Source organism: Pseudophryne corroboree, chromosome 4 (assembly GCF_028390025.1).
Source record: "Pseudophryne corroboree isolate aPseCor3 chromosome 4, aPseCor3.hap2, whole genome shotgun sequence".
In the NCBI taxonomy this organism is placed as follows: domain Eukaryota; kingdom Metazoa; phylum Chordata; class Amphibia; order Anura; family Myobatrachidae; genus Pseudophryne; species Pseudophryne corroboree.
This window is the reverse complement of record NC_086447.1, coordinates 30,032,335-30,059,328: the sequence shown is the minus strand read 5'-3', so window position 1 is coordinate 30,059,328 and position 26,994 is coordinate 30,032,335. Positions and strand designations below refer to the sequence as shown.

Sequence of the window (26,994 nt, the reverse complement as noted above, 5' to 3'; positions counted from 1 at the left end):
ATATGCAAGTAAAACGAAGGTCTTTTCTATTCTCAGTTTTTATACCACTGTATATCAGTTCAATGGTGCATAAAAACCTTAAGTATGGATGAGCCTAAATCTTGAATTGTGAATGTCATGCAATTTGCCAATTTTGTTTGAATATCTACCACCAATGGTGCTACAGCGCAGGCTATAAAAATCTTTCAAACAGTTGTTGTGATTTCCATATTGGCCACTATATGCATTTGAAAAGTGCACAAGCATTGGTGGTATAGTGGTGAGCATAGCTGCCTTCCAAGCAGTTGACCCGGGTTTGATTCCCGGCCAATGCATCCTTTTCCTTATGTGCTGTTTTCGCACTTATAGTTGTTGCTTAAGATATGCTCAGATGACAAGGTCCATAGAAAATGTTAAAATCTTTGTAGAAATCATGATTCCTTCTTAGCAGATGACTTTTGATTCCACCACTGCCTGATTAAAGATTTGTAAATACATTTTACAAAGTTCACTGAGGTGCCATATGCAAGTAAATCGAAGGTCTTTTCTTTTCTCAGTTTTGATACCACTGTATATCAGTTCAATGGTGCATAAAAACCTTAAGTATGGATGAGCCTAAATCTTGAATTGTGAATGTCATGCAATTTGCCAATTTTGTTTGAATATCTTCCACCAATGGTGCTACAGCGCAGGCTATAAATATCTTTCAAACAGTTGTTGTGATTTCCATATTGGCCACTATATGCATTCAAAAAGAGCTCAAGCATTGGTGGTATAGTGGTGAGCATAGCTGCCTTCCAAGCAGTTGACCAGGGTTCGATTCCCGGCCAATGCATCCTTTTCCTTATGTGCTGTTTTCGCACTTATAGTTGTTGCTTAAGATATGCTCAGATGACAAGGTCCATAGAAAATGTTAAAATCTTTGTAGAAATCATGATTCCTTCTTAGCAGATGACTTTTGATTCCACCACTGCCTGATTAAAGATTTGTAAATACATTTTACACAGTTCACTGAGGTGCCATTTGCAAGTAAAACGAAGGTCTTTTCTATTCTCAGTTTTTATACCACTGTATATCAGTTCAATGGTGCATAAAAACCTTAAGTATGGATGAGCCTAAATCTTGAATTGTGAATGTCATGCAATTTGCCAATTTTGTTTGAATATCTTCCACCAATGGTGCTACAGCGCAGGCTATAAATATCTTTCAAACAGTTGTTGTGATTTCCATATTGGCCACTATATGCATTCAAAAAGAGCTCATGCATTGGTGGTATAGTGGTGAGCATATCTGCCTTCCAAGCTGTTGACCTGGGTTCAATTCCCGGCCAATGCATCCTTTTCCTTATGTGCTGTTTTCGCACTTATAGTTGTTGCTTAAGATATGCTCAGATGACAAGGTCCATAGAAAATGTTAAAATCTTTGTAGAAATCATGATTCCTTCTTAGCAGATGACTTTTGATTCCACCACTGCATGATTAAAGATTTGTAAACACATTTTACAAAGTTCACTGAGGTGCCATATGCAAGTACATCAAAGGTATTTTCTTTTCTAAGTTTTGATACCACTGTATATCAGTTCAATGGTGCATAAAAACCTTAAGTATGGATGAGCCTAAATCTTGAATTGTGAATGTCATGCAATTTGCCAATTTTGTTTGAATATCTACCACCAATGGTGCTACAGCGCAGGCTATAAAAATCTTTCAAACAGTTGTTGTGATTTCCATATTGGCCACTATATGCATTTGAAAAGTGCTCAAGCATTGGTGGTATAGTGGTGAGCATAGCTGCCTTCCAAGCAGTTGACCCGGGTTCGATTCACGGCCAATGCATCCTTTTCCTTATGTGCTGTTTTCGCACTTATAGTTGTTGCTTAAGATATGCTCAGATGACAAGGTCCATAAAAAATGTTAAAATCTTTGTAGAAATCATGATTCCTTCTTAGCAGATGACTTTTGATTCCACCACTGCCTGATTAAAGATTTGTAAATACATTTTACAAAGTTCACTGAGGTGCCATATGAAAGTAAATCGAAGGTCTTTTCTTTTCTCAGTTTTGATACCACTGTATGTAAGTTCATTGGTGCATAAAAACCTTAAGTATGGATGAGCCTAAATCTTGTATTGTGAATGTCATGCAATTTGCCAATTTTGTTTGAATATCTTCCACCAATGGTGCTACAGCGCAGGCTATAAATATCTTTCAAACAGTTGTTGTGATTTCCATATTGGCCACTATATGCATTCGATAAAAGCTCAAGCATTGGTGGTATAGTGGTGAGCATAGCTGCTTTCCAAGCTGTTGACCCGGGTTCGATTCCCGGCCAATGCATCCTTTTCCTTATGTGCTGTTTTCGCACTTATAGTTGTTGCTTAAGATATGCTCAGATGACAAGGTCCATAGAAAATGTTAAAATCTTTGTAGAAATCATGATTCATTCTTAGCAGATGACTTTTGATTCCACCACTGCCTGATTAAAGATTTGTAAATACATTTTACACAGTTCACTGAGGTGCCATATGCAAGTAATTCGAAGGTCTTTTCTTTTCTCAGTTTTGATACCACTGTATATCAGTTCAATGGTGCATAAAAACCTTAAGTATGGATGAGCCTAAATCTTGAATTGTGAATGTCATGCAATTTGCCAATTTTGTTTGAATATCTTCCACCAATGGTGCTACAGCGCAGGCTATAAATATCTTTCAAACAGTTGTTGTGATTTCCATATTGGCCACTATATGCATGCGAAAAGAGCTCAAGCATTGGTGGTATAGTGGTGAGCATAGCTGCCTTCCAAGCAGTTGACCCGGGTTCGATTCCCGGCCAATGCATCCTTTTCCTTATGTGCTGTTTTCGCACTTATAGTTGTTGCTTAAGATATGCTCAGATGACAAGGTCCATAGAAAATGTTAAAATCTTTGTAGAAATCATGATTCCTTCTTAGCAGATGACTTTTGATTCCACCACTGCCTGATTAAAGATTTGTAAATACATTTTACACAGTTCACTGAGGTGCCATATGCAAGTAAATCGAAGGTCTTTTCTTTTCTCAGTTTTGATACCACTGTATGTCAGTTCAATGGTGCATAAAAACCTTAAGTATGGATGAGCCTAAATCTTGAATTGTGAATGTCATGCAATTTGCCAATTTTGTTTGAATATCTACCACCAATGGTGCTACAGCGCAGGCTATAAAAATCTTTCAAACAGTTGTTGTGATTTCCATATTGGCCACTATATGCATTTGAAAAGTGCACAAGCATTGGTGGTATAGTGGTGAGCATAGCTGCCTTCCAAGCAGTTGACCCGGGTTTGATTCCCGGCCAATGCATCCTTTTCCTTATGTGCTGTTTTCGCACTTATAGTTGTTGCTTAAGATATGCTCAGATGACAAGGTCCATAGAAAATGTTAAAATCTTTGTAGAAATCATGATTCCTTCTTAGCAGATGACTTTTGATTCCACCACTGCCTGATTAAAGATTTGTAAATACATTTTACAAAGTTCACTGAGGTGCCATATGCAAGTAAATCGAAGGTCTTTTCTTTTCTCAGTTTTGATACCACTGTATATCAGTTCAATGGTGCATAAAAACCTTAAGTATGGATGAGCCTAAATCTTGAATTGTGAATGTCATGCAATTTGCCAATTTTGTTTGAATATCTTCCACCAATGGTGCTACAGCGCAGGCTATAAATATCTTTCAAACAGTTGTTGTGATTTCCATATTGGCCACTATATGCATTCAAAAAGAGCTCAAGCATTGGTGGTATAGTGGTGAGCATAGCTGCCTTCCAAGCAGTTGACCAGGGTTCGATTCCCGGCCAATGCATCCTTTTCCTTATGTGCTGTTTTCGCACTTATAGTTGTTGCTTAAGATATGCTCAGATGACAAGGTCCATAGAAAATGTTAAAATCTTTGTAGAAATCATGATTCCTTCTTAGCAGATGACTTTTGATTCCACCACTGCCTGATTAAAGATTTGTAAATACATTTTACACAGTTCACTGAGGTGCCATTTGCAAGTAAAACGAAGGTCTTTTCTATTCTCAGTTTTTATACCACTGTATATCAGTTCAATGGTGCATAAAAACCTTAAGTATGGATGAGCCTAAATCTTGAATTGTGAATGTCATGCAATTTGCCAATTTTGTTTGAATATCTTCCACCAATGGTGCTACAGCGCAGGCTATAAATATCTTTCAAACAGTTGTTGTGATTTCCATATTGGCCACTATATGCATTCAAAAAGAGCTCATGCATTGGTGGTATAGTGGTGAGCATATCTGCCTTCCAAGCTGTTGACCTGGGTTCAATTCCCGGCCAATGCATCCTTTTCCTTATGTGCTGTTTTCGCACTTATAGTTGTTGCTTAAGATATGCTCAGATGACAAGGTCCATAGAAAATGTTAAAATCTTTGTAGAAATCATGATTCCTTCTTAGCAGATGACTTTTGATTCCACCACTGCATGATTAAAGATTTGTAAACACATTTTACAAAGTTCACTGAGGTGCCATATGCAAGTACATCAAAGGTATTTTCTTTTCTAAGTTTTGATACCACTGTATATCAGTTCAATGGTGCATAAAAACCTTAAGTATGGATGAGCCTAAATCTTGAATTGTGAATGTCATGCAATTTGCCAATTTTGTTTGAATATCTACCACCAATGGTGCTACAGCGCAGGCTATAAAAATCTTTCAAACAGTTGTTGTGATTTCCATATTGGCCACTATATGCATTTGAAAAGTGCTCAAGCATTGGTTGTATAGTGGTGAGCATAGCTGCCTTCCAAGCAGTTGACCCGGGTTCGATTCACGGCCAATGCATCCTTTTCCTTATGTGCTGTTTTCGCACTTATAGTTGTTGCTTAAGATATGCTCAGATGACAAGGTCCATAAAAAATGTTAAAATCTTTGTAGAAATCATGATTCCTTCTTAGCAGATGACTTTTGATTCCACCACTGCCTGATTAAAGATTTGTAAATACATTTTACAAAGTTCACTGAGGTGCCATATGAAAGTAAATCGAAGGTCTTTTCTTTTCTCAGTTTTGATACCACTGTATGTAAGTTCATTGGTGCATAAAAACCTTAAGTATGGATGAGCCTAAATCTTGTATTGTGAATGTCATGCAATTTGCCAATTTTGTTTGAATATCTTCCACCAATGGTGCTACAGCGCAGGCTATAAATATCTTTCAAACAGTTGTTGTGATTTCCATATTGGCCACTATATGCATGCGAAAAGAGCTCAAGCATTGGTGGTATAGTGGTGAGCATAGCTGCCTTCCAAGCAGTTGACCCGGGTTCGATTCCCGGCCAATGCATCCTTTTCCTTATGTGCTGTTTTCGCACTTATAGTTGTTGCTTAAGATATGCTCAGATGACAAGGTCCATAGAAAATGTTAAAATCTTTGTAGAAATCATGATTCCTTCTTAGCAGATGACTTTTGATTCCACCACTGCCTGATTAAAGATTTGTAAATACATTTTACACAGTTCACTGAGGTGCCATATGCAAGTAAATCGAAGGTCTTTTCTTTTCTCAGTTTTGATACCACTGTATGTCAGTTCAATGGTGCATAAAAACCTTAAGTATGGATGAGCCTAAATCTTGAATTGTGAATGTCATGCAATTTGCCAATTTTGTTTGAATATCTTCCACCAATGGTGCTACAGCGCAGGCTATAAATATCTTTCAAACAGTTGTTGTGATTTCCATATTGGCCACTATATGCATTCGAAAAGAGCTCAAGCATTGGTGGTATAGTGGTGAGCATAGCTGCGTTCCAAGCAGTTGACCCGGATTCGATTCCCGGCCAATGCATCCTTTTCCTTATGTGCTGTTTTCGCACTTATAGTTGTTGCTTAAGATATGCTCAGATGACAAGGTCCATAGAAAATGTTAAAATCTTTGTAGAAATCATGATTCCTTCTTAGCAGATGACTTTTGATTCCACCACTGCCTGATTAAAGATTTGTAAATACATTTTACAAAGTTCACTGAGGTGCCATATGCAAGTGAATCAAAGGTCTTTTCTTTTCTCAGTTTTGATACCACTGTATATCAGTTCAATGGTGCATAAAAACCTTAAGTATGGATGAGCCTAAATCTTGAATTGTGAATGTCATGCAATTTGCCAATTTTGTTTGAATATCTTCCACCAATGGTGCTACAGCGCAGGCTATAAATATCTTTCAAACAGTTGTTGTGATTTCCATATTGGCCACTATATGCAATCGAAATGAGCTCAAGCATTGGTGGTATAGTGGTGAGCATAGCTGCCTTCCAAACAGTTGACCCGGGTTCGATTCCCGGCCAATGCATCCTTTTCCTTATGTGCTGTTTTCGCACTTATAGTTGTTGCTTAAGATATGCTCAGATGACAAGGTCCATAGAAAATGTTAAAATCTTTGTAGAAATCATGATTCCTTCTTAGCAGATGACTTTTGATTCCACCACTGCCTGATTAAAGATTTGTAAACACATTTTACAAAGTTCACTGAGGTGCCATATGCAAGTACATCAAAGGTCTTTTCTTTTCTCAGTTTTGATACCACTGTATATCAGTTCAATGGTGCATAAAAACCTTAAGTATGGATGAGCCTAAATCTTGAATTGTGAATGTCATGCAATTTGCCAATTTTGTTTGAATATCTTCCACCAATGGTGCTACAGCGCAGGCTATAAATATCTTTCAAACAGTTGTTGTGATTTCCATATTGGCCACTATATGCAAGCGAAAAGAGCTCAAGCATTGGTGGTATAGTGGTGAGCATAGCTGCCTTCCAAGCAGTAGACCCGGGTTCGATTCCCGGCCAATGCATCCTTTTCCTTATGTGCTGTTTTCGCACTTATAGTTGTTGCTTAAGATATGCTCAGATGACAAGGTCCATAGAAAATGTTAAAATCTTTGTAGAAATCATGATTCCTTCTTAGCAGATGACTTTTGATTCCACCACTGCCTGATTAAAGATTTGTAAATACATTTTACAAAGTTCACTGAGGTGCTATATGCAAGTAAATCGAAGGTCTTTTCTTTTCTCAGTTTTGATACCACTGTATGTCAGTTCAATGGTGCATAAAAACCTTAAGTATGGATGAGCCTAAATCTTGAATTGTGAATGTCATGCAATTTGCCAATTTTGTTTGAATATCTTCCACCAATGGTGCTACAGCGCAGGCTATAAATATCTTTCAAACAGTTGTTGTGATTTCCATATTGGCCACTATATGCATTCAAAAAGAGCTCAAGCATTGGTGGTATAGTGGTGAGCATAGCTGCCTTCCAAGCAGTTGACCCGGGTTCGATTCCCGGCCAATGCATCCTTTTCCTTATGTGCTGTTTTCGCACTTATAGTTGTTGCTTAAGATATGCTCAGATGACAAGGTCCATAGAAAATGTTAAAATCTTTGTAGAAATCATGATTCATTCTTAGCAGATGACTTTTGATTCCACAACTGCATGATTAAAGATTTGTAAACACATTTTACAAAGTTCACTGAGGTGCCATATGCAAGTACATCAAAGGTCTTTTCTTTTCTCAGTTTTGATACCACTGTATATCAGTTCAATGGTGCATAAAAACCTTAAGTATGGATGAGCCTAAATCTTGAATTGTGAATGTCATGCAATTTGCCAATTTTGTTTGAATATCTTCCACCAATGGTGCTACAGCGCAGGCTATAAATATCTTTCAAACAGTTGTTGTGATTTCCATATTGGCCACTATATGCAATCAAAAAGAGCTCAAGCATTGGTGGTATAGTGGTGAGCATAGCTGCCTTCCAAGAAATTGACTCGGGTTCGATTCCCGGCCAATGCATCCTTTTCCTTATGTGCTGTTTTCGCACTTATAGTTGTTGCTTAAGATATGCTCAGATGACAAGGTCCATAGAAAATGTTAAAATCTTTGTAGAAATCATGATTCCTTCTTAGCAGATGACTTTTGATTCCACCACTGCATGATTAAAGATTTGTAAACACATTTTACAAAGTTCACTGAGGTGCCATATGCAAGTACATCAAATGTCTTTTCTTTTCTCAGTTTGATACCACTGTATATCAGTTCAATGGTGCATAAAAACCTTAAGTATGGATGAGCCTAAATCTTGAATTGTGAATGTCATGCAATTTGCCAATTTTGTTTGAATATCTTCCACCAATGGTGCTACAGCGCAGGCTATAAATATCTTTCAAACAGTTGTTGTGATTTCCATATTGGCCACTATATGCAATCGAAACAAGCTCAAGCATTGGTGGTATAGTGGTGAGCATAGCTGCCTTCCAAGCAGTTGACCCGGGTTCGATTCCCGGCCAATGCATCCTTTTCCTTATGTGCTGTTTTCGTACTTATAGTTGTTGCTTAAGATATGCTCAGATGACAAGGTCCATAGAAAATTTTAAAATCTTTGTAGAAATCATGATTCCTTCTTAGCAGATGACTTTTGATTCCACCACTGCCTGATTAAAGATTTGTAAATACATTTTACACAGTTCACTGAGGTGCCATATGCAAGTAAATCGAAGGTCTTTTCTTTTCTCAGTTTTGATACCACTGTATGTCAGTTCAATGGTGCATAAAAACCTTAAGTATGGATGAGCCTAAATCTTGAATTGTGAATGTCATGCAATTTGCCAATTTTGTTTGAATATCTTCCACCAATGGTGCTACAGCGCAGGCTATAAATATCTTTCAAACAGTTGTTGTGATTTCCATATTGGCCACTATATGCATGCGAAAAGAGCTCAAGCATTGGTGGTATAGTGGTGAGCATAGCTGCCTTCCAAGCAGTTGACCCGGGTTCGATTCCCGGCCAATGCATCCTTTTCCTTATGTGCTGTTTTCGCACTTATAGTTGTTGCTTAAGATATGCTCAGATGACAAGGTCCATAGAAAATGTTAAAATCTTTGTAGAAATCATGATTCCTTCTTAGCAGATGACTTTTGATTCCACCACTGCCTGATTAAAGATTTGTAAATACATTTTACACAGTTCACTGAGGTGCCATATGCAAGTAAATCGAAGGTCTTTTCTTTTCTCAGTTTTGATACCACTGTATGTCAGTTCAATGGTGCATAAAAACCTTAAGTATGGATGAGCCTAAATCTTGAATTGTGAATGTCATGCAATTTGCCAATTTTGTTTGAATATCTACCACCAATGGTGCTACAGCGCAGGCTATAAAAATCTTTCAAACAGTTGTTGTGATTTCCATATTGGCCACTATATGCATTTGAAAAGTGCACAAGCATTGGTGGTATAGTGGTGAGCATAGCTGCCTTCCAAGCAGTTGACCCGGGTTTGATTCCCGGCCAATGCATCCTTTTCCTTATGTGCTGTTTTCGCACTTATAGTTGTTGCTTAAGATATGCTCAGATGACAAGGTCCATAGAAAATGTTAAAATCTTTGTAGAAATCATGATTCCTTCTTAGCAGATGACTTTTGATTCCACCACTGCCTGATTAAAGATTTGTAAATACATTTTACAAAGTTCACTGAGGTGCCATATGCAAGTAAATCGAAGGTCTTTTCTTTTCTCAGTTTTGATACCACTGTATATCAGTTCAATGGTGCATAAAAACCTTAAGTATGGATGAGCCTAAATCTTGAATTGTGAATGTCATGCAATTTGCCAATTTTGTTTGAATATCTTCCACCAATGGTGCTACAGCGCAGGCTATAAATATCTTTCAAACAGTTGTTGTGATTTCCATATTGGCCACTATATGCATTCAAAAAGAGCTCAAGCATTGGTGGTATAGTGGTGAGCATAGCTGCCTTCCAAGCAGTTGACCAGGGTTCGATTCCCGGCCAATGCATCCTTTTCCTTATGTGCTGTTTTCGCACTTATAGTTGTTGCTTAAGATATGCTCAGATGACAAGGTCCATAGAAAATGTTAAAATCTTTGTAGAAATCATGATTCCTTCTTAGCAGATGACTTTTGATTCCACCACTGCCTGATTAAAGATTTGTAAATACATTTTACACAGTTCACTGAGGTGCCATTTGCAAGTAAAACGAAGGTCTTTTCTATTCTCAGTTTTTATACCACTGTATATCAGTTCAATGGTGCATAAAAACCTTAAGTATGGATGAGCCTAAATCTTGAATTGTGAATGTCATGCAATTTGCCAATTTTGTTTGAATATCTTCCACCAATGGTGCTACAGCGCAGGCTATAAATATCTTTCAAACAGTTGTTGTGATTTCCATATTGGCCACTATATGCATTCAAAAAGAGCTCATGCATTGGTGGTATAGTGGTGAGCATATCTGCCTTCCAAGCTGTTGACCTGGGTTCAATTCCCGGCCAATGCATCCTTTTCCTTATGTGCTGTTTTCGCACTTATAGTTGTTGCTTAAGATATGCTCAGATGACAAGGTCCATAGAAAATGTTAAAATCTTTGTAGAAATCATGATTCCTTCTTAGCAGATGACTTTTGATTCCACCACTGCATGATTAAAGATTTGTAAACACATTTTACAAAGTTCACTGAGGTGCCATATGCAAGTACATCAAAGGTATTTTCTTTTCTAAGTTTTGATACCACTGTATATCAGTTCAATGGTGCATAAAAACCTTAAGTATGGATGAGCCTAAATCTTGAATTGTGAATGTCATGCAATTTGCCAATTTTGTTTGAATATCTACCACCAATGGTGCTACAGCGCAGGCTATAAAAATCTTTCAAACAGTTGTTGTGATTTCCATATTGGCCACTATATGCATTTGAAAAGTGCTCAAGCATTGGTTGTATAGTGGTGAGCATAGCTGCCTTCCAAGCAGTTGACCCGGGTTCGATTCACGGCCAATGCATCCTTTTCCTTATGTGCTGTTTTCGCACTTATAGTTGTTGCTTAAGATATGCTCAGATGACAAGGTCCATAAAAAATGTTAAAATCTTTGTAGAAATCATGATTCCTTCTTAGCAGATGACTTTTGATTCCACCACTGCCTGATTAAAGATTTGTAAATACATTTTACAAAGTTCACTGAGGTGCCATATGAAAGTAAATCGAAGGTCTTTTCTTTTCTCAGTTTTGATACCACTGTATGTAAGTTCATTGGTGCATAAAAACCTTAAGTATGGATGAGCCTAAATCTTGTATTGTGAATGTCATGCAATTTGCCAATTTTGTTTGAATATCTTCCACCAATGGTGCTACAGCGCAGGCTATAAATATCTTTCAAACAGTTGTTGTGATTTCCATATTGGCCACTATATGCATGCGAAAAGAGCTCAAGCATTGGTGGTATAGTGGTGAGCATAGCTGCCTTCCAAGCAGTTGACCCGGGTTCGATTCCCGGCCAATGCATCCTTTTCCTTATGTGCTGTTTTCGCACTTATAGTTGTTGCTTAAGATATGCTCAGATGACAAGGTCCATAGAAAATGTTAAAATCTTTGTAGAAATCATGATTCCTTCTTAGCAGATGACTTTTGATTCCACCACTGCCTGATTAAAGATTTGTAAATACATTTTACACAGTTCACTGAGGTGCCATATGCAAGTAAATCGAAGGTCTTTTCTTTTCTCAGTTTTGATACCACTGTATGTCAGTTCAATGGTGCATAAAAACCTTAAGTATGGATGAGCCTAAATCTTGAATTGTGAATGTCATGCAATTTGCCAATTTTGTTTGAATATCTTCCACCAATGGTGCTACAGCGCAGGCTATAAATATCTTTCAAACAGTTGTTGTGATTTCCATATTGGCCACTATATGCATTCGAAAAGAGCTCAAGCATTGGTGGTATAGTGGTGAGCATAGCTGCGTTCCAAGCAGTTGACCCGGATTCGATTCCCGGCCAATGCATCCTTTTCCTTATGTGCTGTTTTCGCACTTATAGTTGTTGCTTAAGATATGCTCAGATGACAAGGTCCATAGAAAATGTTAAAATCTTTGTAGAAATCATGATTCCTTCTTAGCAGATGACTTTTGATTCCACCACTGCCTGATTAAAGATTTGTAAATACATTTTACAAAGTTCACTGAGGTGCCATATGCAAGTGAATCAAAGGTCTTTTCTTTTCTCAGTTTTGATACCACTGTATATCAGTTCAATGGTGCATAAAAACCTTAAGTATGGATGAGCCTAAATCTTGAATTGTGAATGTCATGCAATTTGCCAATTTTGTTTGAATATCTTCCACCAATGGTGCTACAGCGCAGGCTATAAATATCTTTCAAACAGTTGTTGTGATTTCCATATTGGCCACTATATGCAATCGAAATGAGCTCAAGCATTGGTGGTATAGTGGTGAGCATAGCTGCCTTCCAAACAGTTGACCCGGGTTCGATTCCCGGCCAATGCATCCTTTTCCTTATGTGCTGTTTTCGCACTTATAGTTGTTGCTTAAGATATGCTCAGATGACAAGGTCCATAGAAAATGTTAAAATCTTTGTAGAAATCATGATTCCTTCTTAGCAGATGACTTTTGATTCCACCACTGCCTGATTAAAGATTTGTAAACACATTTTACAAAGTTCACTGAGGTGCCATATGCAAGTACATCAAAGGTCTTTTCTTTTCTCAGTTTTGATACCACTGTATATCAGTTCAATGGTGCATAAAAACCTTAAGTATGGATGAGCCTAAATCTTGAATTGTGAATGTCATGCAATTTGCCAATTTTGTTTGAATATCTTCCACCAATGGTGCTACAGCGCAGGCTATAAATATCTTTCAAACAGTTGTTGTGATTTCCATATTGGCCACTATATGCAAGCGAAAAGAGCTCAAGCATTGGTGGTATAGTGGTGAGCATAGCTGCCTTCCAAGCAGTAGACCCGGGTTCGATTCCCGGCCAATGCATCCTTTTCCTTATGTGCTGTTTTCGCACTTATAGTTGTTGCTTAAGATATGCTCAGATGACAAGGTCCATAGAAAATGTTAAAATCTTTGTAGAAATCATGATTCCTTCTTAGCAGATGACTTTTGATTCCACCACTGCCTGATTAAAGATTTGTAAATACATTTTACAAAGTTCACTGAGGTGCTATATGCAAGTAAATCGAAGGTCTTTTCTTTTCTCAGTTTTGATACCACTGTATGTCAGTTCAATGGTGCATAAAAACCTTAAGTATGGATGAGCCTAAATCTTGAATTGTGAATGTCATGCAATTTGCCAATTTTGTTTGAATATCTTCCACCAATGGTGCTACAGCGCAGGCTATAAATATCTTTCAAACAGTTGTTGTGATTTCCATATTGGCCACTATATGCATTCAAAAAGAGCTCAAGCATTGGTGGTATAGTGGTGAGCATAGCTGCCTTCCAAGCAGTTGACCCGGGTTCGATTCCCGGCCAATGCATCCTTTTCCTTATGTGCTGTTTTCGCACTTATAGTTGTTGCTTAAGATATGCTCAGATGACAAGGTCCATAGAAAATGTTAAAATCTTTGTAGAAATCATGATTCATTCTTAGCAGATGACTTTTGATTCCACAACTGCATGATTAAAGATTTGTAAACACATTTTACAAAGTTCACTGAGGTGCCATATGCAAGTACATCAAAGGTCTTTTCTTTTCTCAGTTTTGATACCACTGTATATCAGTTCAATGGTGCATAAAAACCTTAAGTATGGATGAGCCTAAATCTTGAATTGTGAATGTCATGCAATTTGCCAATTTTGTTTGAATATCTTCCACCAATGGTGCTACAGCGCAGGCTATAAATATCTTTCAAACAGTTGTTGTGATTTCCATATTGGCCACTATATGCAATCAAAAAGAGCTCAAGCATTGGTGGTATAGTGGTGAGCATAGCTGCCTTCCAAGAAATTGACTCGGGTTCGATTCCCGGCCAATGCATCCTTTTCCTTATGTGCTGTTTTCGCACTTATAGTTGTTGCTTAAGATATGCTCAGATGACAAGGTCCATAGAAAATGTTAAAATCTTTGTAGAAATCATGATTCCTTCTTAGCAGATGACTTTTGATTCCACCACTGCATGATTAAAGATTTGTAAACACATTTTACAAAGTTCACTGAGGTGCCATATGCAAGTACATCAAATGTCTTTTCTTTTCTCAGTTTGATACCACTGTATATCAGTTCAATGGTGCATAAAAACCTTAAGTATGGATGAGCCTAAATCTTGAATTGTGAATGTCATGCAATTTGCCAATTTTGTTTGAATATCTTCCACCAATGGTGCTACAGCGCAGGCTATAAATATCTTTCAAACAGTTGTTGTGATTTCCATATTGGCCACTATATGCAATCGAAACAAGCTCAAGCATTGGTGGTATAGTGGTGAGCATAGCTGCCTTCCAAGCAGTTGACCCGGGTTCGATTCCCGGCCAATGCATCCTTTTCCTTATGTGCTGTTTTCGTACTTATAGTTGTTGCTTAAGATATGCTCAGATGACAAGGTCCATAGAAAATTTTAAAATCTTTGTAGAAATCATGATTCCTTCTTAGCAGATGACTTTTGATTCCACCACTGCCTGATTAAAGATTTGTAAATACATTTTACACAGTTCACTGAGGTGCCATATGCAAGTAAATCGAAGGTCTTTTCTTTTCTCAGTTTTGATACCACTGTATGTCAGTTCAATGGTGCATAAAAACCTTAAGTATGGATGAGCCTAAATCTTGAATTGTGAATGTCATGCAATTTGCCAATTTTGTTTGAATATCTTCCACCAATGGTGCTACAGCGCAGGCTATAAATATCTTTCAAACAGTTGTTGTGATTTCCATATTGGCCACTATATGCAAACGAAAAGAGCTCAAGCATTGGTGGTATAGTGGTGAGCATAGCTGCCTTCCAAGCAGTTGACCCGGGTTCGATTCCCGGCCAATGCATCCTTTTCCTTATGTGCTGTTTTCGCACTTATAGTTGTTGCTTAAGATATGCTCAGATGACAAGGTCCATAGAAAATGTTAAAATCTTTGTAGAAATCATGATTCCTTCTTAGCAGATGACTTTTGATTCCACCACTGCCTGATTAAAGATTTGTAAATACATTTTACAAAGTTCACTGAGGTGCCATATGCAAGTAAATCGAAGGTCTTTTCTTTTCTCAGTTTTGATACCACTGTATGTCAGTTCAATGGTGCATAAAAACCTTAAGTATGGATGAGCCTAAATCTTGAATTGTGAATGTCATGCAATTTGCCAATTTTGTTTGAATATCTTCCACCAATGGTGCTACAGCGCAGGCTATAAATATCTTTCAAACAGTTGTTGTGATTTCCATATTGGCCACTATATGCATTCGAAAAGAGCTCAAGCATTGGTGGTATAGTGGTGAGCATAGCTGCCTTCCAAGCAGTTGACCCGGGTTCGATTCCCGGCCAATGCATCCTTTTCCTTATGTGCTGTTTTCGCACTTATAGTTGTTGCTTAAGATATGCTCAGATGACAAGGTCCATAGAAAATGTTAAAATCTTTGTAGAAATCATGATTCATTCTTAGCAGATGACTTTTGATTCCACCACTGCCTGATTAAAGATTTGTAAATACATTTTACAAAGTTCACTGAGGTGCCATATGCAAGTGAATCAAAGGTCTTTTCTTTTCTCAGTTTTGATACCACTGTATATCAGTTCAATGGTGCATAAAAACCTTAAGTATGGATGAGCCTAAATCTTGAATTGTGAATGTCATGCAATTTGCCAATTTTGTTTGAATATCTTCCACCAATTGTGCTACAGCGCAGGCTATAAATATTTTTCAAACAGTTGTTGTGATTTCCATATTGGCCACTATATGCATCTAAAAAGCGCTCAAGCATTGGTGGTATAGTGGTGAGCATAGCTGCCTTCCAAGCAATTGACTCGGGTTCGATTCCCGGCCAATGCATCCTTTTCCTTATGTGCTGTTTTCGCACTTATAGTTGTTGCTTAAGATATGCTCAGATGACAAGGTCCATAGAAAATATTAAAATCTTTGTAGAAATCATGATTCCTTCTTAGCAGATGACTTTTGATTCCACAACTGCATGATTAAAGATTTGTAAACACATTTTACAAAGTTCACTGAGGTGCCATATGCAAGTACATCAAAGGTCTTTTCTTTTCTCAGTTTTGATACCACTGTATATCAGTTCAATGGTGCATAAAAACCTTAAGTATGGATGAGCCTAAATCTTGAATTGTGAATGTCATGCAATTTGCCAATTTTGTTTGAATATCTTCCACCAATGGTGCTACAGCGCAGGCTATAAATATCTTTCAAACAGTTGTTGTGATTTCCATATTGGCCACTATATGCAAGCGAAAAGAGCTCAAGCATTGGTGTTATAGTGGTGAGCATAGCTGCCTTCCAAGCAGTTGACACGGGTTCGATTCCCAGCCAATGCATCCTTTTCCTTATGTGCTGTTTTCGCACTTATAGTTGTTGCTTAAGATATGCTCAGATGACAAGGTCCATAGAAAATGTTAAAATCTTTGTAGAAATCATGATTCCTTCTTAGCAGATGACTTTTGATTCCACCACTGCCTGATTAAAGATTTGTAAATACATTTTACAAAGTTCACTGAGGTGCCATATGCAAGTAAATCGAAGGTCTTTTCTTTTCTCAGTTTTGATACCACTGTATGTCAGTTCAATGGTGCATAAAAACCTTAAGTATGGATGAGCCTAAATCTTGAATTGTGAATGTCATGCAATTTGCCAATTTTGTTTGAATATCTTCCACCAATGGTGCTACAGCGCAGGCTATAAATATCTTTCAAACAGTTGTTGTGATTTCCATATTGGCCACTATATGCAATCAAAAAGAACTCAAGCATTGGTGGTATAGTGGTGAGCATAGCTGCCTTCCAAGCAATTGACCCGGGTTCGATTCCCGGCCAATGCATCCTTTTCCTTATGTGCTGTTTTCGCACTTATAGTTGTTGCTTAAGATATGCTCAGATGACAAGGTCCATAGAAAATGTTAAAATCTTTGTAGAAATCATAATTCCTTCTTAGCAGATGACTTTTGATTCCACCACTGTCTCATTAAAGATTTGTAAATACATTTTACAAAGTTCACTGAGGTGCCATATGCAAGTAAATCAAAGGTCTTTTCTTTTCTCAGTTTTGATACCACTGTATGTCAGTTCAATGGTGCATAAAAACCTTAAGTATGGATGAGCCTAAATCTTGAATTGTGAATATCATGCAATTTGCCAATTTTGTTTGAATATCTACCACCAATGGTGCTACAGCGCAGGCTATAAAAATCTTTCAAACAGTTGTTGTGATTTCCATATTGGCCACTATATGCATTTGAAAAGTGCTGAAGCATTGGTGGTATAGTGGTGAGCATAGCTGCCTTCCAAGCAGTTGACCCGGGTTCGATTCCTGGCCAATGCATCCTTTTCCTTATGTGCTGTTTTCGCACTTATAGTTGTTGCTTAAGATATGCTCAGATGACAAGGTCCATAGAAAATGTTAAAATCTTTGTAGAAATCATGATTCCTTCTTAGCAGATGACTTTTGATTCCACCACTGCCTGATTAAAGATTTGTAAATACATTTTACAAAGTTCACTGAGGTGCCATATGCAAGTAAATCGAAGGTCTTTTCTTTTCTCAGTTTTGATACCACTGTATGTAAGTTCAATGGTGCATAAAAACCTTAAGTATGGATGAGCCTAAATCTTGAATTGTGAATGTCATGCAATTTGCCAATTTTGTTTGAATATCTTCCACCAATGGTGCTACAGCGCAGGCTATAAATATCTTTCAAACAGTTGTTGTGATTTCCATATTGTCCACTATATGCAATCGAAATGAGCTCAAGCATTGGTGGTATAGTGGTGAGCATAGCTGCCTTCCAAGCAATTGACTCGGGTTCGATTCCCGGCCAATGCATCCTTTTCCTTATGTGCTGTTTTCGCACTTATAGTTGTTACTTAAGATATGCTCAGATGACAAGGTCCATAGAAAATGTTAAAATCTTTGTAGAAATCATGATTCCTTCTTAGCAGATGACTTTTGATTCCACCACTGCATGATTAAAGATTTGTAAACACATTTTACAAAGTTCACTGAGGTGCCATATGCAAGTACATCAAAGGTCTTTTCTTTTCTCAGTTTTGATACCACTGTATATCAGTTCAATGGTGCATAAAAACCTTAAGTATGGATGAGCCTAAATCTTGAATTGTGAATGTCATGCAATTTGCCAATTTTGTTTCCAATGGTGCTACAGCGCAGGCTATAAATATCTTTCAAACAGTTGTTGTGATTTCCATATTGGCCACTATATGCATCGAAAAAGCGCTCAAGCATTGGTGGTATAGTGGTGAGCATAGCTGCCTTCCAAGCAATTGACTCGGGTTCGATTCCCGGCCAATGCATCCTTTTCCTTATGTGCTGTTTTCGCACTTATAGTTGTTGCTTAAGATATGCTCAGATGACAAGGTCCATAGAAAATGTTAAAATCTTTGTAGAAATCATGATTCCTTCTTAGCAGATGACTTTTGATTCCACCACTGCATGATTAAAGATTTGTAAACACATTTTACAAAGTTCACTGAGGTGCCATATGCAAGTACATCAAAGGTCTTTTCTTTTCTCAGTTTTGATACCACTGTATATCAGTTCAATGGTGCATAAAAACCTTAAGTATGGATGAGCCTAAATCTTGAATTGTGAATGTCATGCAATTTGCCAATTTTGTTTCCAATGGTGCTACAGCGCAGGCTATAAATATCTTTCAAACAGTTGTTGTGATTTCCATATTGGCCACTATATGCATCGAAAAAGCGCTCAAGCATTGGTGGTATAGTGGTGAGCATAGCTGCCTTCCAAGCAATTGACTCGGGTTCGATTCCCGGCCAATGCATCCTTTTCCTTATGTGCTGTTTTCGCACTTATAGTTGTTGCTTAAGATATGCTCAGATGACAAGGTCCATAGAAAATGTTAAAATCTTTGTAGAAATCATGATTCCTTCTTAGCAGATGACTTTTGATTCCACCACTGCATGATTAAAGATTTGTAAACACATTTTACAAAGTTCACTGAGGTGCCATATGCAAGTACATCAAAGGTCTTTTCTTTTCTCAGTTTTGATACCACTGTATATCAGTTCAATGGTGCATAAAAACCTTAAGTATGGATGAGCCTAAATCTTGAATTGTGAATGTCATGCAATTTGCAAATTTTGTTTGAATATCTTCCACCAATGGTGCTACAGCGCAGGCTATAAATATCTTTCAAACAGTTGTTGTGATTTCCATATTGGCCACTATATGCAATCGAAACAAGCTCAAGCATTGGTGGTATAGTGGTGAGCATAGCTGCCTTCCAAGCAGTTGACCCGGGTTCGATTCCCGGCCAATGCATCCTTTTCCTTATGTGCTGTTTTCGCACTTATAGTTGTTGCTTAAGATATGCTCAGATGACAAGGTCCATAGAAAATGTTAAAATCTTTGTAGAAATCATAATTCCTTCTTAGCAGATGACTTTTGATTCCACCACTGCCTGATTAAAGATTTGTAAATACATTTTACACAGTTCACTGAGGTGCCATATGCAAGTAAATCGAAGGTCTTTTCTTTTCTCAGTTTTGATACCACTGTATGTCAGTTCAATGGTGCATAAAAACCTTAAGTATGGATGAGCCTAAATCTTGAATTGTGAATGTCATGCAATTTGCCAATGTTGTTTGAATATCTTCCACCAATGGTGCTATAGCGCAGGCTATAAATATCTTTCAAACAGTTGTTGTGATTTCCATATTGGCCACTATATGCAAGCGAAAAGAGCTCAAGCATTGGTGGTATAGTGGTGAGCATAGCTGCCTTCCAAGCAGTTGACCAGGGTTCGATTCCCGGCCAATGCATCCTTTTCCTTATGTGCTGTTTTCGCACTTATAGTTGTTGCTTAAGATATGCTCAGATGATAAGGTCCATAGAAAATGTTAAAATCTTTGTAGATATCATGATTCCTTCTTAGCAGATGACTTTTGATTCCACCACTGCCTGATTAAAGATTTGTAAATACATTTTACAAAGTTCACTGAGGTGCCATATGCAAGTAAATCGAAGGTCTTTTCTTTTCTCAGTTTTGATACCACTGTATGTCAGCTCAATGGTGCATAAAAACCTTAAGTATGGATGAGCCTAAATCTTGAATTGTGAATGTCATGCAATTTGCCAATTTTGTTTGAATATCTTCCACCAATGGTGCTACAGCGCAGGCTATAAATATCTTTCAAACAGTTGTTGTGATTTCCATATTGGCCACTATATGCAATTGAAATGAGCTCAAGCATTGGTGGTATAGTGGTGAGCATAGCTGCCTTCCAAGCAATTGACTCGGGTTCGATTCCCGGCCAATGCATCCTTTTCCTTATTTGCTGTTTTCGCACTTATAGTTGTTGCTTAAGATATGCTCAGATGACAAGGTCCATAGAAAATGTTAAAATCTTTGTAGAAATCATGATTCCTTCTTAGCAGATGACTTTTGATTCCAACACTGCATGATTAAAGATTTGTAAACACATTTTACAAAGTTCACTGAGGTGCCATATGCAAGTACATCAAAGGTCTTTTCTTTTCTCAGTTTTGATACCACTGTATATCAGTTCAATGGTGCATAAAAACCTTAAGTATGGATGAGCCTAAATCTTGAATTGTGAATGTCATGCAATTTGCCAATTTTGTTTGAATATCTTCCACCAATGGTGCTACAGCGTAGGCTATAAATATCTTTCAAACAGTTGTTGTGATTTCCATATTGGCCACTATATGCAATCAAAAAGAGCTCAAGCATTGGTGGTATAGTGGTGAGCATAGCTGCCTTCCAAGCAATTGACCCGGGTTCGATTCCCGGCCAATGCATCCTTTTCCTTATGTGCTGTTTTCGCACTTATAGTTGTTGCTTAAGATATGCTCAGATGACAAGGTCCATAGAAAATGTTAAAATCTTTGTAGAAATCATGATTCCTTCATAGCAGATGACTTTTGATTCCACCACTGCATGATTAAAGATTTGTAAACACATTTTACAAAGTTCACTGAGGTGCCATATGCAAGTACATCAAATGTCTTTTCTTTTCTCAGTTTGATACCACTGTATATCAGTTCAATGGTGCATAAAAACCTTAAGTATGGATGAGCCTAAATCTTGAATTGTGAATGTCATGCAATTTGCCAATTTTGTTTGAATATCTTCCACCAATGGTGCTACAGCGCAGGCTATAAATATCTTTCAAACAGTTGTTGTGATTTCCATATTGGCCACTATATGCAATTGAAACGAGCTCAAGCATTGGTGGTATAGTGGTGAGCATAGCTGCCTTCCAAGCAGTTGACCCGGGTTCGATTCCCGGCCAATGCATCCTTTTCCTTATGTGCTGTTTTCGTACTTATAGTTGTTGCTTAAGATATGCTCAGATGACAAGGTCCATAGAAAATTTTAAAATCTTTGTAGAAATCATGATTCCTTCTTAGCAGATGACTTTTGATTCCACCACTGCCTGATTAAAGATTTGTAAATACATTTTACACAGTTCACTGAGGTGCCATATGCAAGTAAATCGAAGGTCTTTTCTTTTCTCAGTTTTGATACCACTGTATGTCAGTTCAATGGTGCATAAAAACCTTAAGTATGGATGAGCCTAAATCTTGAATTGTGAATGTCATGCAATTTGCCAATTTTGTTTGAATATCTTCCACCAATGGTGCTACAGCGCAGGCTATAAATATCTTTCAAACAGTTGTTGTGATTTCCATATTGGCCACTATATGCAAACGAAAAGAGCTCAAGCATTGGTGGTATAGTGGTGAGCATAGCTGCCTTCCAAGCAGTTGACCCGGGTTCGATTCCCGGCCAATGCATCCTTTTCCTTATGTGCTGTTTTCGCACTTATAGTTGTTGCTTAAGATATGCTCAGATGACAAGGTCCATAGAAAATGTTAAAATCTTTGTAGAAATCATGATTCCTTCTTAGCAGATGACTTTTGATTCCACCACTGCCTGATTAAAGATTTGTAAATACATTTTACAAAGTTCACTGAGGTGCCATATGCAAGTAAATCGAAGGTCTTTTCTTTTCTCAGTTTTGATACCACTGTATGTCAGTTCAATGGTGCATAAAAACCTTAAGTATGGATGAGCCTAAATCTTGAATTGTGAATGTCATGCAATTTGCCAATTTTGTTTGAATATCTTCCACCAATGGTGCTACAGCGCAGGCTATAAATATCTTTCAAACAGTTGTTGTGATTTCCATATTGGCCACTATATGCATTGGAAAAGAGCTCAAGCATTGGTGGTATAGTGGTGAGCATAGCTGCCTTCCAAGCAGTTGACCCGGGTTCGATTCCCGGCCAATGCATCCTTTTCCTTATGTGCTGTTTTCGCACTTATAGTTGTTGCTTAAGATATGCTCAGATGACAAGGTCCATAGAAAATGTTAAAATCTTTGTAGAAATCATGATTCATTCTTAGCAGATGACTTTTGATTCCACCACTGCCTGATTAAAGATTTGTAAATACATTTTACAAAGTTCACTGAGGTGCCATATGCAAGTGAATCAAAGGTCTTTTCTTTTCTCAGTTTTGATACCACTGTATATCAGTTCAATGGTGCATAAAAACCTTAAGTATGGATGAGCCTAAATCTTGAATTGTGAATGTCATGCAATTTGCCAATTTTGTTTGAATATCTTCCACCAATTGTGCTACAGCGCAGGCTATAAATATCTTTCAAACAGTTGTTGTGATTTCCATATTGGCCACTATATGCATCTAAAAAGCGCTCAAGCATTGGTGGTATAGTGGTGAGCATAGCTGCCTTCCAAGCAATTGACTCGGGTTCGATTCCCGGCCAATGCATCCTTTTCCTTATGTGCTGTTTTCGCACTTATAGTTGTTGCTTAAGATATGCTCAGATGACAAGGTCCATAGAAAATATTAAAATCTTTGTAGAAATCATGATTCCTTCTTAGCAGATGACTTTTGATTCCACAACTGCATGATTAAAGATTTGTAAACACATTTTACAAAGTTCACTGAGGTGCCATATGCAAGTACATCAAAGGTCTTTTCTTTTCTCAGTTTTGATACCACTGTATATCAGTTCAATGGTGCATAAAAACCTTAAGTATGGATGAGCCTAAATCTTGAATTGTGAATGTCATGCAATTTGCCAATTTTGTTTGAATATCTTCCACCAATGGTGCTACAGCGCAGGCTATAAATATCTTTCAAACAGTTGTTGTGATTTCCATATTGGCCACTATATGCAAGCGAAAAGAGCTCAAGCATTGGTGTTATAGTGGTGAGCATAGCTGCCTTCCAAGCAGTTGACACGGGTTCGATTCCCAGCCAATGCATCCTTTTCCTTATGTGCTGTTTTCGCACTTATAGTTGTTGCTTAAGATATGCTCAGATGACAAGGTCCATAGAAAATGTTAAAATCTTTGTAGAAATCATGATTCCTTCTTAGCAGATGACTTTTGATTCCACCACTGCCTGATTAAAGATTTGTAAATACATTTTACAAAGTTCACTGAGGTGCCATATGCAAGTAAATCGAAGGTCTTTTCTTTTCTCAGTTTTGATACCACTGTATGTCAGTTCAATGGTGCATAAAAACCTTAAGTATGGATGAGCCTAAATCTTGAATTGTGAATGTCATGCAATTTGCCAATTTTGTTTGAATATCTTCCACCAATGGTGCTACAGCGCAGGCTATAAATATCTTTCAAACAGTTGTTGTGATTTCCATATTGGCCACTATATGCAATCAAAAAGAACTCAAGCATTGGTGGTATAGTGGTGAGCATAGCTGCCTTCCAAGCAATTGACCCGGGTTCGATTCCCGGCCAATGCATCCTTTTCCTTATGTGCTGTTTTCGCACTTATAGTTGTTGCTTAAGATATGCTCAGATGACAAGGTCCATAGAAGATGTTAAAATCTTTGTAGAAATCATAATTCCTTCTTAGCAGATGACTTTTGATTCCACCACTGTCTCATTAAAGATTTGTAAATACATTTTACAAAGTTCACTGAGGTGCCATATGCAAGTAAATCAAAGGTCTTTTCTTTTCTCAGTTTTGATACCACTGTATGTCAGTTCAATGGTGCATAAAAACCTTAAGTATGGATGAGCCTAAATCTTGAATTGTGAATATCATGCAATTTGCCAATTTTGTTTGAATATCTACCACCAATGGTGCTACAGCGCAGGCTATAAAAATCTTTCAAACAGTTGTTGTGATTTCCATATTGGCCACTATATGCATTTGAAAAGTGCTGAAGCATTGGTGGTATAGTGGTGAGCATAGCTGCCTTCCAAGCAGTTGACCCGGGTTCGATTCCCGGCCAATGCATCCTTTTCCTTATGTGCTGTTTTCGCACTTATAGTTGTTGCTTAAGATATGCTCAGATGACAAGGTCCATAGAAAATGTTAAAATCTTTGTAGAAATCATGATTCCTTCTTAGCAGATGACTTTTGATTCCACCACTGCCTGATTAAAGATTTGTAAATACATTTTACAAAGTTCACTGAGGTGCCATATGCAAGTAAATCGAAGGTCTTTTCTTTTCTCAGTTTTGATACCACTGTATGTAAGTTCAATGGTGCATAAAAACCTTAAGTATGGATGAGCCTAAATCTTGAATTGTGAATGTCATGCAATTTGCCAATTTTGTTTGAATATCTTCCACCAATGGTGCTACAGCGCAGGCTATAAATATCTTTCAAACAGTTGTTGTGATTTCCATATTGTCCACTATATGCAATCGAAATGAGCTCAAGCATTGGTGGTATAGTGGTGAGCATAGCTGCCTTCCAAGCAATTGACTCGGGTTCGATTCCCGGCCAATGCATTCTTTTCCTTATGTGCTGTTTTCGCACTTATAGTTGTTACTTAAGATATGCTCAGATGACAAGGTCCATAGAAAATGTTAAAATCTTTGTAGAAATCATGATTCCTTCTTAGCAGATGACTTTTGATTCCACCACTGCATGATTAAAGATTTGTAAACACATTTTACAAAGTTCACTGAGGTGCCATATGCAAGTACATCAAAGGTCTTTTCTTTTCTCAGTTTTGATACCACTGTATATCAGTTCAATGGTGCATAAAAACCTTAAGTATGGATGAGCCTAAATCTTGAATTGTGAATGTCATGCAATTTGCCAATTTTGTTTGAATATCTTCCACCAATGGTGCTACAGCGCAGGCTATAAATATCTTTCAAACAGTTGTTGTGATTTCCATATTGGCCACTATATGCATTTGAAAAGCGCTCAAGCATTGGTGGTATAGTGGTGAGCATAGCTGCCTTCCAAGCAATTGACTCGGGTTCGATTCCCGGCCAATGCATCCTTTTCCTTATGTGCTGTTTTCGCACTTATAGTTGTTGCTTAAGATATGCTCAGATGACAAGGTCCATAGAAAATGTTAAAATCTTTGTAGAAATCATGATTCCTTCTTAGCAGATGACTTTTGATTCCACCACTGCATGATTAAAGATTTGTAAACACATTTTACAAAGTTCACTGAGGTGCCATATGCAAGTACATCAAAGGTCTTTTCTTTTCTTAGTTTTGATACCACTGTATATCAGTTCAATGGTGCATAAAAACCTTAAGTATGGATGAGCCTAAATCTTGAATTGTGAATGTCATGCAATTTGCCAATTTTGTTTGAATATCTTCCACCAATGGTGCTACAGCGCAGGCTATAAATATCTTTCAAACAGTTGTTGTGATTTCCATATTGGCCACTATATGCAATCGAAACAAGCTCAAGCATTGGTGGTATAGTGGTGAGCATAGCTGCCTTCCAAGCAGTTGACCCGGGTTCGATTCCCGGCCAATGCATCCTTTTCCTTATGTGCTGTTTTCGCACTTATAGTTGTTGCTTAAGATATGCTCAGATGACAAGGTCCATAGAAAATGTTAAAATCTTTGTAGAAATCATGATTCCTTCTTAGCAGATGACTTTTGATTCCACCACTGCCTGATTAAAGATTTGTAAATACATTTTACACAGTTCACTGAGGTGCCATATGCAAGTAAATCGAAGGTCTTTTCTTTTCTCAGTTTTGATACCACTGTATGTCAGTTCAATGGTGCATAAAAACCTTAAGTATGGATGAGCCTAAATCTTGAATTGTGAATGTCATGCAATTTGCCAATGTTGTTTGAATATCTTCCACCAATGGTGCTATAGCGCAGGCTATAAATATCTTTCAAACAGTTGTTGTGATTTCCATATTGGCCACTATATGCAAGCGAAAAGAGCTCAAGCATTGGTGGTATAGTGGTGAGCATAGCTGCCTTCCAAGCAGTTGACCAGCGTTCGATTCCCGGCCAATGCATCCTTTTCCTTATGTGCTGTTTTCGCACTTATAGTTGTTGCTTAAGATATGCTCAGATGATAAGGTCCATAGAAAATGTTAAAATCTTTGTAGATATCATGATTCCTTCTTAGCAGATGACTTTTGATTCCACCACTGCCTGATTAAAGATTTGTAAATACATTTTACAAAGTTCACTGAGGTGCCATATGCAAGTAAATCGAAGGTCTTTTCTTTTCTCAGTTTTGATACCACTGTATGTCAGCTCAATGGTGCATAAAAACCTTAAGTATGGATGAGCCTAAATCTTGAATTGTGAATGTCATGCAATTTGCCAATTTTGTTTGAATATCTTCCACCAATGGTGCTACAGCGCAGGCTATAAATATCTTTCAAACAGTTGTTGTGATTTCCATATTGGCCACTATATGCAGTTGAAATGAGCTCAAGCATTGGTGGTATAGTGGTGAGCATAGCTGCCTTCCAAGCAATTGACTCGGGTTCGATTCCCGGCCAATGCATCCTTTTCCTTATTTGCTGTTTTCGCACTTATAGTTGTTGCTTAAGATATGCTCAGATGACAAGGTCCATAGAAAATGTTAAAATCTTTGTAGAAATCATGATTCCTTCTTAGCAGATGACTTTTGATTCCAACACTGCATGATTAAAGATTTGTAAACACATTTTACAAAGTTCACTGAGGTGCCATATGCAAGTACATCAAAGGT

The 26,994-nt window shown here is 37.6% G+C and overlaps 33 non-coding genes across 33 annotated transcripts; all 33 read left to right on the top strand.

Annotated features, from left to right (window-relative positions):
• Positions 1-242: 242 nt before the first annotated feature.
• On the top strand, positions 243-314 carry TRNAG-UCC (transfer RNA glycine (anticodon UCC)). Its single transcript has one exon. It is a non-coding gene; the product is annotated as a tRNA-Gly (tRNA).
• Positions 315-742: 428 nt separating this feature from the next.
• Positions 743-814, top strand: TRNAG-UCC (transfer RNA glycine (anticodon UCC)). The gene has a single exon. It is a non-coding gene; the product is annotated as a tRNA-Gly (tRNA).
• A 928-nt stretch (positions 815-1,742) lies between these two features.
• Positions 1,743-1,814, top strand: TRNAG-UCC (transfer RNA glycine (anticodon UCC)). Its single transcript has one exon. It is a non-coding gene; the product is annotated as a tRNA-Gly (tRNA).
• A 428-nt stretch (positions 1,815-2,242) lies between these two features.
• TRNAG-UCC (transfer RNA glycine (anticodon UCC)) lies at positions 2,243-2,314 on the top strand. The gene has a single exon. It is a non-coding gene; the product is annotated as a tRNA-Gly (tRNA).
• A 428-nt stretch (positions 2,315-2,742) lies between these two features.
• TRNAG-UCC (transfer RNA glycine (anticodon UCC)) lies at positions 2,743-2,814 on the top strand. The gene has a single exon. It is a non-coding gene; the product is annotated as a tRNA-Gly (tRNA).
• Positions 2,815-3,242: 428 nt separating this feature from the next.
• On the top strand, positions 3,243-3,314 carry TRNAG-UCC (transfer RNA glycine (anticodon UCC)). Its single transcript has one exon. It is a non-coding gene; the product is annotated as a tRNA-Gly (tRNA).
• Positions 3,315-3,742: 428 nt separating this feature from the next.
• Positions 3,743-3,814, top strand: TRNAG-UCC (transfer RNA glycine (anticodon UCC)). Its single transcript has one exon. It is a non-coding gene; the product is annotated as a tRNA-Gly (tRNA).
• A 1,428-nt stretch (positions 3,815-5,242) lies between these two features.
• On the top strand, positions 5,243-5,314 carry TRNAG-UCC (transfer RNA glycine (anticodon UCC)). Its single transcript has one exon. It is a non-coding gene; the product is annotated as a tRNA-Gly (tRNA).
• Positions 5,315-6,242: 928 nt separating this feature from the next.
• TRNAG-UCC (transfer RNA glycine (anticodon UCC)) lies at positions 6,243-6,314 on the top strand. Its single transcript has one exon. It is a non-coding gene; the product is annotated as a tRNA-Gly (tRNA).
• Positions 6,315-6,742: 428 nt separating this feature from the next.
• On the top strand, positions 6,743-6,814 carry TRNAG-UCC (transfer RNA glycine (anticodon UCC)). Its single transcript has one exon. It is a non-coding gene; the product is annotated as a tRNA-Gly (tRNA).
• Positions 6,815-7,242: 428 nt separating this feature from the next.
• TRNAG-UCC (transfer RNA glycine (anticodon UCC)) lies at positions 7,243-7,314 on the top strand. The gene has a single exon. It is a non-coding gene; the product is annotated as a tRNA-Gly (tRNA).
• A 927-nt stretch (positions 7,315-8,241) lies between these two features.
• Positions 8,242-8,313, top strand: TRNAG-UCC (transfer RNA glycine (anticodon UCC)). Its single transcript has one exon. It is a non-coding gene; the product is annotated as a tRNA-Gly (tRNA).
• A 428-nt stretch (positions 8,314-8,741) lies between these two features.
• Positions 8,742-8,813, top strand: TRNAG-UCC (transfer RNA glycine (anticodon UCC)). Its single transcript has one exon. It is a non-coding gene; the product is annotated as a tRNA-Gly (tRNA).
• A 428-nt stretch (positions 8,814-9,241) lies between these two features.
• On the top strand, positions 9,242-9,313 carry TRNAG-UCC (transfer RNA glycine (anticodon UCC)). The gene has a single exon. It is a non-coding gene; the product is annotated as a tRNA-Gly (tRNA).
• A 428-nt stretch (positions 9,314-9,741) lies between these two features.
• Positions 9,742-9,813, top strand: TRNAG-UCC (transfer RNA glycine (anticodon UCC)). The gene has a single exon. It is a non-coding gene; the product is annotated as a tRNA-Gly (tRNA).
• A 1,428-nt stretch (positions 9,814-11,241) lies between these two features.
• On the top strand, positions 11,242-11,313 carry TRNAG-UCC (transfer RNA glycine (anticodon UCC)). The gene has a single exon. It is a non-coding gene; the product is annotated as a tRNA-Gly (tRNA).
• A 928-nt stretch (positions 11,314-12,241) lies between these two features.
• TRNAG-UCC (transfer RNA glycine (anticodon UCC)) lies at positions 12,242-12,313 on the top strand. Its single transcript has one exon. It is a non-coding gene; the product is annotated as a tRNA-Gly (tRNA).
• A 428-nt stretch (positions 12,314-12,741) lies between these two features.
• Positions 12,742-12,813, top strand: TRNAG-UCC (transfer RNA glycine (anticodon UCC)). The gene has a single exon. It is a non-coding gene; the product is annotated as a tRNA-Gly (tRNA).
• Positions 12,814-13,241: 428 nt separating this feature from the next.
• On the top strand, positions 13,242-13,313 carry TRNAG-UCC (transfer RNA glycine (anticodon UCC)). The gene has a single exon. It is a non-coding gene; the product is annotated as a tRNA-Gly (tRNA).
• A 927-nt stretch (positions 13,314-14,240) lies between these two features.
• On the top strand, positions 14,241-14,312 carry TRNAG-UCC (transfer RNA glycine (anticodon UCC)). The gene has a single exon. It is a non-coding gene; the product is annotated as a tRNA-Gly (tRNA).
• A 428-nt stretch (positions 14,313-14,740) lies between these two features.
• On the top strand, positions 14,741-14,812 carry TRNAG-UCC (transfer RNA glycine (anticodon UCC)). The gene has a single exon. It is a non-coding gene; the product is annotated as a tRNA-Gly (tRNA).
• Positions 14,813-15,240: 428 nt separating this feature from the next.
• Positions 15,241-15,312, top strand: TRNAG-UCC (transfer RNA glycine (anticodon UCC)). The gene has a single exon. It is a non-coding gene; the product is annotated as a tRNA-Gly (tRNA).
• Positions 15,313-16,740: 1,428 nt separating this feature from the next.
• Positions 16,741-16,812, top strand: TRNAG-UCC (transfer RNA glycine (anticodon UCC)). Its single transcript has one exon. It is a non-coding gene; the product is annotated as a tRNA-Gly (tRNA).
• Positions 16,813-17,240: 428 nt separating this feature from the next.
• On the top strand, positions 17,241-17,312 carry TRNAG-UCC (transfer RNA glycine (anticodon UCC)). Its single transcript has one exon. It is a non-coding gene; the product is annotated as a tRNA-Gly (tRNA).
• Positions 17,313-19,216: 1,904 nt separating this feature from the next.
• TRNAG-UCC (transfer RNA glycine (anticodon UCC)) lies at positions 19,217-19,288 on the top strand. Its single transcript has one exon. It is a non-coding gene; the product is annotated as a tRNA-Gly (tRNA).
• Positions 19,289-19,716: 428 nt separating this feature from the next.
• On the top strand, positions 19,717-19,788 carry TRNAG-UCC (transfer RNA glycine (anticodon UCC)). The gene has a single exon. It is a non-coding gene; the product is annotated as a tRNA-Gly (tRNA).
• A 928-nt stretch (positions 19,789-20,716) lies between these two features.
• TRNAG-UCC (transfer RNA glycine (anticodon UCC)) lies at positions 20,717-20,788 on the top strand. The gene has a single exon. It is a non-coding gene; the product is annotated as a tRNA-Gly (tRNA).
• Positions 20,789-21,215: 427 nt separating this feature from the next.
• Positions 21,216-21,287, top strand: TRNAG-UCC (transfer RNA glycine (anticodon UCC)). The gene has a single exon. It is a non-coding gene; the product is annotated as a tRNA-Gly (tRNA).
• A 428-nt stretch (positions 21,288-21,715) lies between these two features.
• TRNAG-UCC (transfer RNA glycine (anticodon UCC)) lies at positions 21,716-21,787 on the top strand. Its single transcript has one exon. It is a non-coding gene; the product is annotated as a tRNA-Gly (tRNA).
• A 428-nt stretch (positions 21,788-22,215) lies between these two features.
• On the top strand, positions 22,216-22,287 carry TRNAG-UCC (transfer RNA glycine (anticodon UCC)). The gene has a single exon. It is a non-coding gene; the product is annotated as a tRNA-Gly (tRNA).
• A 1,428-nt stretch (positions 22,288-23,715) lies between these two features.
• On the top strand, positions 23,716-23,787 carry TRNAG-UCC (transfer RNA glycine (anticodon UCC)). Its single transcript has one exon. It is a non-coding gene; the product is annotated as a tRNA-Gly (tRNA).
• Positions 23,788-24,215: 428 nt separating this feature from the next.
• Positions 24,216-24,287, top strand: TRNAG-UCC (transfer RNA glycine (anticodon UCC)). The gene has a single exon. It is a non-coding gene; the product is annotated as a tRNA-Gly (tRNA).
• Positions 24,288-25,715: 1,428 nt separating this feature from the next.
• Positions 25,716-25,787, top strand: TRNAG-UCC (transfer RNA glycine (anticodon UCC)). The gene has a single exon. It is a non-coding gene; the product is annotated as a tRNA-Gly (tRNA).
• Positions 25,788-26,994: the final 1,207 nt, after the last annotated feature.